The sequence below is a fragment of the Urocitellus parryii genome, unplaced genomic scaffold, assembly GCF_045843805.1.
Source record: "Urocitellus parryii isolate mUroPar1 unplaced genomic scaffold, mUroPar1.hap1 Scaffold_2471, whole genome shotgun sequence".
Classification (NCBI taxonomy): domain Eukaryota; kingdom Metazoa; phylum Chordata; class Mammalia; order Rodentia; family Sciuridae; genus Urocitellus; species Urocitellus parryii.
Window position 1 is genome coordinate 53378 of NW_027552460.1, and position 12807 is coordinate 66184.

Below are 12807 nucleotides of genomic sequence, written 5' to 3' on the forward strand. Positions count from 1 at the left end.
ACCCTGTCTCTAATAAAATACAAAATAGGGCTGGGCATGTGGCTCAGTGGTCTGCTGCCCCTGAGTTTAATCCCTGATACCCCTGGCCAAAAAAAAAAAAAAAAAAAGTCCAATGGTTATTTTGTGTAGGTGTGCATTTTAAGTTTTGGTATTTTATTCTATGTTCTGGTTTGGATGTGCAGTATCCCACAAAAGCTCACATGTTGGGCTGGGGATGTGGATCAAGTGGTAGCGTGCTCACCTGGCATGTGCGGGGTGCTGGGTTCAATCCTCAATACCACATAAAAATAAAGGTCATCTGAGGATGACCTTTCCACCTCATAGTTTATAAATGTCTTTTTTGTGAAAGTGACTATAACCTGAACTTTTTTTTTTTTAAAGAGCATTTGAAAGTCTGGATTTTTTGTTATCTTCATTTGCCTGCATAGGGGGAAAAAAAAATCTACCTCATCATTTAAAATAATATGGGTGGTTTGTAGACCCCCTGATTTTTCTTCAAGTTGATTTCAGTTAACAAAAGTTAGAACCAGCACCGCGGGGTGCCTCAGCCTCAGGAGCACAGTGTAGGCGCCGCTCCCTGTGCAGGGGCCCTGCTGAATAAAGACACCTCCTGTGAAAAAAAAAAAAATAAATAAAGATACTGTGTCCACCTAAAACTAAAAATTAAATATTTCAAAAAAGAAAAGGAAAAAAAAAGCTCACATGTGAGACAATGTAAGAACATTTAGAAGAGAAATCATTGGGTTATTAGAGTCTTATAGGCCTATGCTACCATGGCCTATGGTGATTTAATCCCTTGATAGGGATTAACTGACTGGTAACTGAAGTGGTAGGGTGTGATGAAGGAAGTGGGAATTGGGGTGTGGCTATGGGGTATATACTCTGTACCTCAAGAGTGGAGACTCTCGCTCTGCTTCTGAAGTGGCAACCCCTTTCTCCACTGAAAAGTCTTAACTGGGCCTCTCCAGAAATCTTCACCCAGACTGATTTTAGGACTGCCAGCAAAAGAGTTCAGTATAGATAAACTTCCTATTTTTGTGTCGCCCTGTTTTACTTGGCCACTGGCAGAGAAGATACCAGCACTCCAGGTGCTGAACACCCTTTAGTAGTTTTTCACAAATATATCCAGTACAATACTTTGTAGAAATGTGCCAATAAGGTCTCTGGCCTTGAGCTGGGCTTCACAGAGATGTCTACATTTTTAAGATAAGTTACAAATGGGCTCCATGGTAACAGCTGGCAGGGGGAGGAAAGAAAGGGGAGAAGAAGCTCTCCCCTTCTCAGGTGTTGTCCTTGAAGAGTTAACATGCCCAGAACAGTGAAAGAAACAGCTACTTTTATGTGAACTTCTGCAGACTGTGAACTTCTGAGCCCCTCCCCTTACATGCTAGGTATGAAATTCTAAAACCCCCTGAACTCGGGGTCAGGGGATTGATTGATTACAGCAAAAGCTGTACCCTCTGAACCTAGCTGCAGCCAAATAAAACTGTTTCCTGCTATCTTCAATGCCTTGCCTTGTTTGTCCCTACAACACTTCCTCATCACCATGGAAGCCACTTCTGCCACACTCTTCTACCATGTTGTTCCTGTCTAACTTGGAGCCCTAAAGAATAGGGCTGGCTGTCTATGGGAAACTGAAAGAGCAGGGCAGGAGAAATACAGTTTAGAGACTAAATTACAGGCCAGGAATTGTGGGGTCCACAGACGATATAAGGAGCTAAGACCAGATTCCCACATCACAGGCATTGATCCCAAAAGAGATTCCTGGGGTGCAGTCCTCTAACAAGGACTGGCAATTGCTATACCCCACCTCCAGGAGTTCCACCTCCAAGACTAACCCATCCACCCTAGTAACCATCACCAACCTGAGGCTGGAGATACCAGCAAATAAAAGACAACCCCACCTATCATATAAAAAGGGAAGAAGAGAAGATATAGAACTCCAAGAAAAACAATTGTTCAATTTTCCTTCCAGATTTTTTTTCTTTCTTTATTTTCCCACTCTCACATTTGTGAAACCCAGTACTTTTCATGCATCAGGATACTGAGAAATGGGATGTCTGAATTGTAGATTACAATTTTGTTGTACATTCTTTTATGTTTACATTATTTTATTTTTCTCTTTAATTATTTTTCTTTTCAATTCCTATTTTCTTATTTTACTTTTACTTTTTAAAATCTATCTATTTTGCACAAAGCCCTGGGTTTGATCCCCAGCACCCCCCAAAAAAAGAAAAAAAAATCATTTATTTATTTATTTATTTACTCTCTCTATATATTTTCATCTCCCTTACCTGTTTCCCAGGAGCCTCTTTCTCTCTTTTCTCCTGCTAACAGCCAACTTTCTTTTGATTCTTCTTTCATGTTTTCCTTCATCTAATACCTCTATATTCTCACCTCCTACCTTATAAACATCTCAAACTGCAACCCCGGTTCTGTCTTTGTCCACCATTAGAAACTGTAACCCTTTCACAAACCTGCTGTTTATATTGTAGATAATAATCCAATACATCGTTCCTGTTTATTGCGACAAAACTGTAAAAATCTTAATAGGAGCTATTTGGTTAAAGGTCGCATATGGTTTGCATTGGGTGCTATTAATATTGATCTCCCCCTTAAAGGCAAGATTTTGAAACCTGCAGGGACACTACAAGCCTATATAGTAGAAACTATAATACCTCAGATCCGCACTGCTAGAGGGGAAGACACACAAATAACATGAAAAAACAAGGGAAGAAAGCACCACAAACAAACCAAGATGCTACAATAATAGAATGCATTGACAGCACAGTAGAAGAAATGTCAGAAAAGGAGTTTAGAATGCATAGTAAAGGATGACATAAGAGAGCAAATGTAGGCAGCAAAAGATCACTCCAATCAAGATAAGAGAGCAAATGCTTAACCAATAAAAAAAGAAAAAAAAATAGGGACAAAAAAAAAAAAGAGAGAGAGAGCAAATGCTGGGCTGGGGATGTGGCTCAAGGGGTAATACGCTCACCTGGCATGCGCGGGGCTCTGGGTTCGATCCCCAGCACCACATAAAAATAAAATAAAGATGTTGTATCCACTGAAAACTAAAAAAATACATATTAAAAAAATTTTCTCGGGCTGGGGATGTGGCTCAAGCGGTAGCGCGCTCGCCTGGCATGCATGCGGCCCAGGTTCGATCCTCAGCACCACATACCAACAAAGATGTTGTGTCTGCCGAGAACTAAAAAATAAATATTAAAAATTCTCTCTCTCTCTCCTCTCTCTCTCTCAAAAAAAAAAAATTTCTCTCTGTCTCTTCCTCAAAAGATTCCTTCAAAAAAGAGATTGGAAATCCTTGAAACAAAGGAAACAATAAAGCAGATTAAAAATTTACTAGATCACTTGGAAGTCAGAACCTCGGGCAAAGAAGGGCTGGGGATATAGCTCAGTTGATAGAGTGCCTGCCTAGCATGCACAAGGTCTTGGGTTCGATCCCCAGCACACACTTCCCCCCCAAAAAAAACCCCTCAGACAATGAAGACAGTATATAATCCTGAAAATAAAGCTGATCACACAGTGAGGATGGTAAGAAACATGAACAGAACTTCCAAGAATTATGGGATAACATGAAAAGACCAAATTTAAGATTTATCAGTATAGAGAAAGGCACAGAGATACAAACCAAAGGAATGCACAATCATTTCCATGAAATAATATAAGAAAATTTCCAAAACCTGAAGAATAAAATGGAAAAATCAAATACAAGAGGCTCACGGGACACCAAATATACAAAATTACAACAGATCCACACCAAGGCGTGTTATAATGAAAATGCCTAGCATACAGAATAAAATTTTAAAGGCCACAGAGAAAAGTATCAGATTACACATAGGGGAAAACAATTTGAATCTCAGCAGATGTCTCAACTGGACCCTCAAAGCTAAGAGGTTCTGGATCAACATATACCAAGCTCTGATAGAAAATGGATGTCAACCAAGAATCTTATATACACCAAAATTAAGTTTCAGATTTGATGACAAAACTAAAACCTTCAGGCTGGGGATGTGGCTCAAGTGGTAGCGCGCTTGCCTGGCGTGCATGCGGCCCAGGTTCGATCCTCAGCACCACATACCAACAAAGATGTTGTGTCCGCCGAAAACTGAAAAATAAATATTAAAAAAAAATTAAATTCTCTCTCTCTCTCTCCTCTCTCACTCTCTCTTTAAAAAAAAAAAAAAAAAAAAAAAACTAAAACCTTCCATGATAAAGAAAAATCAAAAGAATTTACAAACAGAAAATCTGAACTACAGAACATCCTCAGCAAAATATTCCACGAGGAGGAAATGAAAAACAACAATGAAAATCAGCAAAGGAGCCAGGTGTGGTGGCCCACGCCTGTAATTCCAGTGGCTCAGGAGGCTGAGGCAGGAGGATTGTGAGTTCAAAGCCACCCACAGCAATTCAGTGAGGCTCTAAGCAACTCAGTGCAACTTTGTCTCCAAATAAAATACAAAATAGGGCTGAGGATGTGGTTCAGGGGTCGGTGGAGTGCCCCTGAGTTCAATCCCTGGTTACTGCCCCCCGCCCCAATAGAAAGGACTGGTGATGTGGCTCAGTGGTAAAACACCCTTGGGCTGAATCCCCAGTGGGAGGGGAAAATTGTGTATTATAAATTGGGTTCATGTACCATGAATATATAATTAAAGTAAAATTTATGTAGTTTGATATCACTTATGAAAATTCAAAATTTATACTAATTTATACACAAAAGATTTGTGTAAGGAAAAGGTAAGCAAGATGATGACTGGCTTTGTTCCTCTAAAACACAGATTCAAGTGAACAGTATTTCTAAACCATAAAAATTGACAAAAATTCATGTGATTAGTTATAGTGGGGTGAAAATGGTTACATCTGGACATCTCATAAACTGCAAACATTATGTAGCCTCTAATCTTAAAGTGGTAACTAAATATAATACAATGAAAGATGGCTTACACGTACCTTTAACATTTGTTTTGTCTAAATTTCCCATAGTCAGAGTACTCACTACTCTAGAAACATTTTTTAAAATATTATTTTTGGGCCAGGGTTATGGCTCAGTGGTACCACGCTTACCTAGCATGCGTAAGACACTGGGTTAGGTTTTCAGCACCACATACAAATAAATAAATAAAGTTTCATCAACAACTAAAAGAATATTTTTTAAATATATTTGTTTTAGTTGTAGATGGATACAATATCTTTATTTTATTTATTTTTTAATGTGGTGCAGGCTTGGAGGAGAAATGATTAAAGTATAGCCTTAACCTAATCAATGAAGTAATACCTGATAGGATTAACTAGGTGGTGGCTGGAGGCAGGTGGGGTGTAGCTATGGGGTATATATTTTGTATATGGAGAGTGGAGTTTTTTCTCTCTTCTTCCTGATCATCATACGAGCTGTTTCCCTCTGCAGTGATCTTCCACCATGATATCCTGCCTTACCTTGAGCCCCGAGGAATGGAGCCTGCTGTCTATGGATTGAGACCTCTGAAATTGTGAGCCCTTAAATAAACCATTTCTCATCTATAGTTGTTCTGGTTGGGTGTTCCAGTAGCAGTAAAAAAAAAAGCTAACTAAAACAAAAGGCTATCTAAATACTTGAATGTGAAAATTTTTATATCTTCTTACTGTCCAGCCAAGATCCAAGAAATAGCAAGCTGACTTTTAGAATTGAATCAAGAATTTCCCTGTGTGGGCAGCAAAAAATAACCAACTGCAGATTCTCAGAAAAACCTTCGACAAGGCAGGTGGATGAGGAACAGATGAATCCTGTGGTAGAAAAAGAATACCACCAGCAGCAGCAACGGAGACAAGAGGTGGAGCACACTACAAGGAATGGTGAAATTGTTGGAACTGAACCTAGACCTGGAAACAAAAATGATTCCCAGCAAGAACAGGTGGAAGAAAATAATAATGAATTTATTTCATTAGATGAGGAATTAATAGGAAACCCAGAACATGTGAAAAATGCAGAACATGGTGGCAAACAAGATGAGGAGGATGTGAAGAGGAAGAGGAAATGGACCAGGAGAGTGATGATTTCCACCTACTGAATGTAGCAGAGAATATGAACACGTACATAGTAATAGTGTCACAAATTCCAGGGCCAACTCTCCTTCCCATTCTATACAAAGACAACAAAAATGGAAAGAAACTAGGAAGATGGTTCTGAGGATTGCTACTTTTCTTTGGGAAAGAAACCATGCAAAGTTTCAGAGTATACAAGTACCACAGGACTTATTTGATGTTCAGCAACACCAACAATTTTGGGGAACCTGAGAGTGATCAATGGCCAAAGGAAGCAATTAATTACATCTCTCCAACCTCCTACAGGCATCCTGTATGGCTGAAAGGTTTCAGGTGACATATGTACACACAGTAGTTGAGATACTTCATTTAACTACTGCCAAAAATAAGGGATTATTTGTCCATAAAAAAAGAATTATAATGCACCTATAATCTTTTTTCAAAAAAAAAAAGGAGACCTACAAACAATATGCCTAAATATTTTTAAAAAGAGAGAGAGAAAGACATACAACACCTATGTCATAACAGAGGTATTGGTGCACATTTGTAATCCCAGTGACTCCAGAGGCTGAGGCAAGAGGATTGAAATTTAGAGGCCAGCCCTGGTGATTTAGTGAGACCATGTCTCAAAACAAACAATAAAAATGGGTGGTGATATATGTCAGTGGTTAAAGCCCTTGGATTCAAACACCAGCACCCCAGCCCACCCCCCAAAAAAGAAAACCAGGGCTTAGACACAACATTTCTAATTCTACCATCCCCAATTACTCAATGAGTGCATTCCAGATACCTGCTTTATACAACCACCTCCTAATTACCAACTCCCTATCAAACAACTCAAAACAATCGGTTTGAGGCACATGCCCACATCCCAAAAGGATTGTGCAGAAGTGCCAAAGTGACCACTTGTCAGTCACAGTGAACTCCAGAAAGCTCATGCCTGCTTACCCTAAATCTACCAATTACAGCTCCACACTGGAAACCTCCCTAACTTATACCCTGGACTTCAATAAAATCTTTGACCTTTGGGTCTTTCTCTGTGTCTACTGCTCCCCACAGGATGGTTGAGTGTGCATGTCCTAGAAGACTGCACCCATCCTGATGGCCCTGCAAAGAGTGCTGTAATTTCATTTTAGGATTTCAAAGTAATAAAAACTATTTTGTGTGTGTGTGTGTGTGTGTGTGTGTGTCTATGTATGTTTTACCTCCTCACAGTCTTGCCTGATTGAAATACCACAATCGAATTCTCTTCCTGCCCAGGGCTCTCCCAGAGAGTGGCTATCTTGGCAGAAATAAACTAGACAACAAAATTTTCAAGTTGACAAGAAGGGCTCCCTATTACTGAGGACATGTGGCCATCTATCTCTCTAGAGTGACAGGACATAATGTCAGTGACTGGGGAGGCTGATGCAGGAGGATGGCAAGTTCAAGGCCAGGTTCAGCAATTTAGGGAGAACCCTCTCTCAAAATAAAAACACAAAAAGGCAGGGGATGTGGCTCATTGGCTAAGTGCCCCTGGGTTCAATCTCAGGTTAAAAAAACATTAGCTGGGATGCACTCCTTCAATCCCAGGAATGTGGGAGGTTGAGACCATAATGTAAAGGCCTCTACTAGGCTCCAATGCCTTCTAACTTAGAGGACCTTGTGCATGCTTGCTGAGCACTCTGCCACTGAGCTAAATCCCCAAACTCTTAGCGACTCAAATTAAAAAGTGGGAATATGTTATTGTCACTCCTCCCAAGATCCCTAAGGATGTTAACAAACTAAAGAAATATCAAATGCCTGTCCAGTGCCCCTAACCTATGGTCTGTGCTTAGGTGGGCTTGTGTGGCCTTGCCAAACGATCCAGCCATCCTTGCACTACTGTAGACTGATCCAAACACATTTGTGGTTACTTGGGAAGCTTCTAATAAATGGGACCAATGGGAGAGGACCACCCACAGCTGGAACCACTGAAATCCTAGGAATATCAGGGAAACACCAAAGAGAACAGATAAAAATATTTGTTTTGCCACCTAGAAATACAACTATTTGAATGATGTGACTTTAAAAAGTGTGTTAGGGGGGCATAGGGACTAAATATCCTGCTATGTGTGTGTGGTGGGGGATCCCAGGGAAAGGAAGATTCCTAAAGACACTGGGTCCCATCTGCCTCCCCTGATCCTCTTCTAAACCCAAAAGAGAAACTAATAATCAGTGCTTTAGGTGGGTGGGAACCTAAAGTACATTTTCAAAAAGGAAAAAGGATGTTGCTTAAAGAAGCTACAGATCAATGAAAAGAAATAAAAAAGAAGAACTTTGAACTTGGCACACACCACTTCCAGGTCTAGTAAGCATAATGTTAGTCTGGAGATTACTTATTAACCTACAAAGACGAGACTACATAAAAGACAAAATGAAAAGGAAAAAGTTATAATAAACACATATAATTTTCAATATAAATGCATGATAAACTGAGTTCATGTAAGAATGAAAAAATTAAGTAAAACAAATTTCCATATTTTTATCTAATTAGAAATTCAAATTTATTTACTAAGCCAGGTATAGTGGCACACTTCTGTAATCCCAGTGACTTGAGGCCGAGGAAGGAGGATTCCTTAGCAACTAAGCAAGACCCTAAGCAACTTATGGAGACCCTGTCTCAAAAAAAAAAAAAAAAAAAAAAAGACCTGGGGATATAGTCAGTGATAAACTGCCCTTGGATTCAATCCCTAGTACAAAAACAATAACAACATCAAACTATACTAATTTCTATACTAAATATTTATGTAAGATAAATGCTGATTGGCTTTTGTGCCTCCACAACACAGATTACTGCACCAACTGACAGGAGTTTATGAGATTAATCATCCTGGGGCTCAAAAGTTATATATGGATATTCCATGAAATATAAACAATCTGCTAGCTCTAATGTTCTACAATGTAGAGAAAAATGGTTATGCCTGCCTTTAACACCTGCCTTTCCTAAATTTCCCATTGTCATAATGCTCACTGTTGTACAATTTTCTATATTGGACATAAATAGTTTCACACAATGAATAATAATGTTAAAATAAGTCTTTGGCACTTATAAATTGGTTTGATGAAACTGAATCCCATGGGGCTGGGGATGTGGCTCAAGCGGTAGCGTGCTCGCCTGGCATGCGTGCGGCCCGGGTTCGATCCTCAGCACCACATACCAACAAAGATGTTGTGTCCGCCGATAACTAAAAAATAAATATTAAAAATTCTCTCTCTCTCTCTCCTCTCTCACTCTCTCTTTAAAAAAAAAAAAAAAGAAACTGAATCCCATGATCCCTTGGTTAAAATAGTTAATAGTCCTGCCTCACATATACCCAAAACTAAAGCAAATTCACCTGACCATCCACGTGTTCTAAGGTCACAAAACAAGGAGTTAAAAGGACATTCCCTACCCCCTCAGGATTTACAGACATTACTAAGAGACCAGTTTCCACTTCTCAGAATACACAATTTAGAAAGACATCCAATAACGTCTTCATGCCCCTTGTTAGGTCCTAGAAAGCTGGCTGAATTAACGGTCTCAAATAACTTCTTGTCAGATTCAAGTCAGACAAATGGCAACTTCAGTGGGTCTCCATCTTCCTGCAGGAACTAAGCTCTCTCTTTTTTATTTTTAATAAATTTTTTTTTTTAAACAGAGAGAGAGAAAGAGAGAGAATTTTTTTCAATATTTATTTTTCAGTTTTCGGCAGACACAACATCTTTGTTTGTATGTGGTGCTGAGGATCGAACCCGGGCCGCACGCATGCCAGGCGAGCACGCTACCGCTTGAGCCACATCCCCAGCCCCGAACGAAGCTCTCTTAATTCAGTTTTCTTGGGTGTATCAAATCTCCACCAATGTTAAAAACTTTCCCATGACTCGTTCCTTGTATTTAAAGCGGGATATGTCATGCTCTCTTCCTTCTCCACAACTCCTGCTCTCTATATATGGATTCATTATATATGAGACACTTAATAAGGTTTACATTTTTTTTTTTGTATACTCTATCTTACCCTGATCCCATGAAGGCTGGAGGTCATATTGAGTTTGCAAAATCTCGTAGGACCCATTAGCCACAGATTATCTCATGGGTCAGGCAGCTGTTCATCTGAAATGGGATGTACTTACACTCCCTTGTTGAGAGCTATCCATGGACTATGGGTGGACCAAATTGGCATGGAAATCCATTGAATAGGAAAATGCGGGATTTGGGAACTTACAGTGGCAATCCTGCTGGTAAGATTGCCCAGATAGGCGTGAGTCCTATTCAGCTCTGCCAGGTCCCACAGAGCTCCAGAGATGGGGTGACCTGCTGTAGCCACACAGCTTCTCAGAGATGGGTGTGATCTGCCAAGATGCCAATCAACCTGTTAACTGTAAGACATCATGAAGCAAGACTCCACCCCTGATACCTTATCCCTGCCTTTGATGACCCCCTTAAATAAACCACCAGAGCCATTTTTTAATTGTTTAGCTCCTGTGTGGGCTTGACCTATCAGGCGCTCCATGCTTCCTAAAACTATAATTCTGACTTTGTCTTACTTCTTTACTAATTATTTCAGACTGTATTTTTTCAGTTGGCTTATCCCCCTCCTGGGCAGGAGAAATAACCCCCAGCAAGGCGCTGGCAGCCTTGCAATATCTCCCCCCCCCCGGCCCCCTGCGAAAAGAAATTCCTAGGTAAACCTCAACAATTCTGTTGATTGTGGCCCTCATTATTATTGGATGGTTTTAATACTTTCCTTGCTTTGCAAGTTAGAAGCCCACAGGCTTCAAAGCAACTCATCTTTTCAACCAGATATGGCAAATGCTGAGGCTCTTTATGCCAATCTAGTTTAGCTAAGAGAGGCCCTTCAGCTCTATACCTCAACAACTTATGTTACCTACCAAACTGAAAACTGAACAAAGGCCCACAGCCGTTTGCCAAATTTTGGCTTAATGCTGGATCTACAAACTTGAGTCTTAATATTGTGATTTGCATATGACCTAACATGCTACTAAAAAAAATATACCCAAATCAGACTAAGGGATTTAAAACCTGTTTGCAAATAAACTCCTTTCATCACCATCTGGGAAAAACCTAAGAGAATTGTAAATGTGTATGTTTGGTAATATCTTCTTGGAAATTTAATTGTCTCAGTGGAGCTCTGCTATGCATGCTTAAGTCACAATTGTGCATGATGTACCAAAAAGCTCCTTGAATTAAAAGATACTTGGAAAGTCAAGATACTAGGAACCACATTGCCTTCAAGTTATACAAGCAGATTAAACTCATTATAGCATCATAAAACCAGACACATAAACAAAATATGATCCCTCTTAGCTTGAGTTGGTATCCACTTGGATAGTCCAATAGCCATAATGACATTACCTGCCCAAGAGCTCACTACTGAAGATGACTTTGCACAATGCAGCAGATATAACTTTATCCTGGATGTGAACACTGGCCCCCAACAAGGTCTTAGACTACCTCTCTTAAGACAAAATTGGATACATGACATTATTTTATTTTCCTACTTTGATATTAGAGATTCTGCGATGTTATCTTTGCTTAGCCCATGACCTAGGTATAACCGTTATTCTGCCAACATACACATAAGTACACTTCCATGCCTAAAAAGAAATGTGGGAGAATGTACCACTATTAATATAACTTCAAAAATGCAGGAGGATGGTTTTCCCCAGAAGTCACCTGGGGACTGTCACCTATCTTTGACCCCTAGGAAATGGACCATTCACTCCTTTTATCTTCCCATACTCTAAGAACTAGCTTTCCGCCATGACCTCCTGCCACACATTCATCCTCCACCACAATCATTCCTTTAACTTGCTACTATTAATGATGTCATATATTTTATATGGTCAGAGCATCTCAGGGCCAGTAGTGTGAGCCATATCCTTTTATTATTTCTATATTCTCATGCACAGCTCTAGCTGTGCTGACCTTGGAGGATTTACCCCTCTTAGGGTATGCCAGATTAAACAGACATCAATGATTGTACTATGACAATGGCTATCATATTGTACAGCAAGCACTCCAGAGCCCACAATCCCAGCCACTTCAGTGGCCTCTCACACTCTGAGCCACTATTCACTAGCCCCACACCTCCCGCCCTCCCCCATACCCTAGAGCCTGTCGATATTACAAACTCTAAAAGCTCCTGCCTACATGACCCCTCTCCCCACTTGCCTTGTTGTGAATGATACTGGTGCTTTGCCAAAGTTCCGCCATGGGGTGGCTCACCCTCTCTTCCTTAGACCTGTGAGTATAAACAATGTCTTCACAGTGGCAATCTATCTCCTGATTGCTTGGAATCCCCATTACCAAAAGGTAACAAAACCTATATTTTAGAACAATTGTAGGAAACAGGGTGGTTGGCCATTGACCAGGATGATAGGCTGTTAGACTCCTCATGGCTCACTGATAGTGCGGGCGTGCCCCAGGAGGCTGTGGTACGCTCCAGGCTGCTGCTGCTGCTGCTGCTGCATGCCTGCACTGTGGCTACAAATGCTGTTTGTTGCTGTGGATTCCTACCCTGAATGCAGAACTTGAATACTGAGTCTCCCCCAACTTATGGTCTGAGCTGAGTTACTTGCCTTGATCTGAACATTATACTCTTAGGGGCACCCTTTTCAAATTGACTAGGTTAACCTTAAAAAGGCTTTTCAGAATAAAGTGAGTTTGGATTTATTTCCCAACATTTTGGGGCCAGCTAGATGAGTGCACTTGACCAATTGACAGGGTAACATGGAGAACTGTCAGGA

General features: G+C 40.3%; 1 long non-coding RNA gene and 1 pseudogene across 2 annotated transcripts in view; one reads left to right on the forward strand and one right to left on the reverse strand.

The window, feature by feature from the left end:
* LOC144251894 (uncharacterized) overlaps nucleotides 1–12807 on the reverse strand; it is a 42337-nt gene that overhangs the window by 10189 nt on the left and 19341 nt on the right. The window contains exon 5 of one of the 2 annotated variants that reach the window (XR_013342814.1): nucleotides 3873–4129. The exons of the other annotated variant lie outside the window; for it this stretch is intronic. This is a non-coding gene — a long non-coding RNA (uncharacterized LOC144251894). Of the gene's footprint in view, nucleotides 1–3872; nucleotides 4130–12807 lie in introns of those variants that run through there. 2 annotated transcript variants of the gene reach the window in all.
* Nucleotides 5439–6362, forward strand: LOC113175446 (F-box/WD repeat-containing protein 7 pseudogene; annotated as a pseudogene).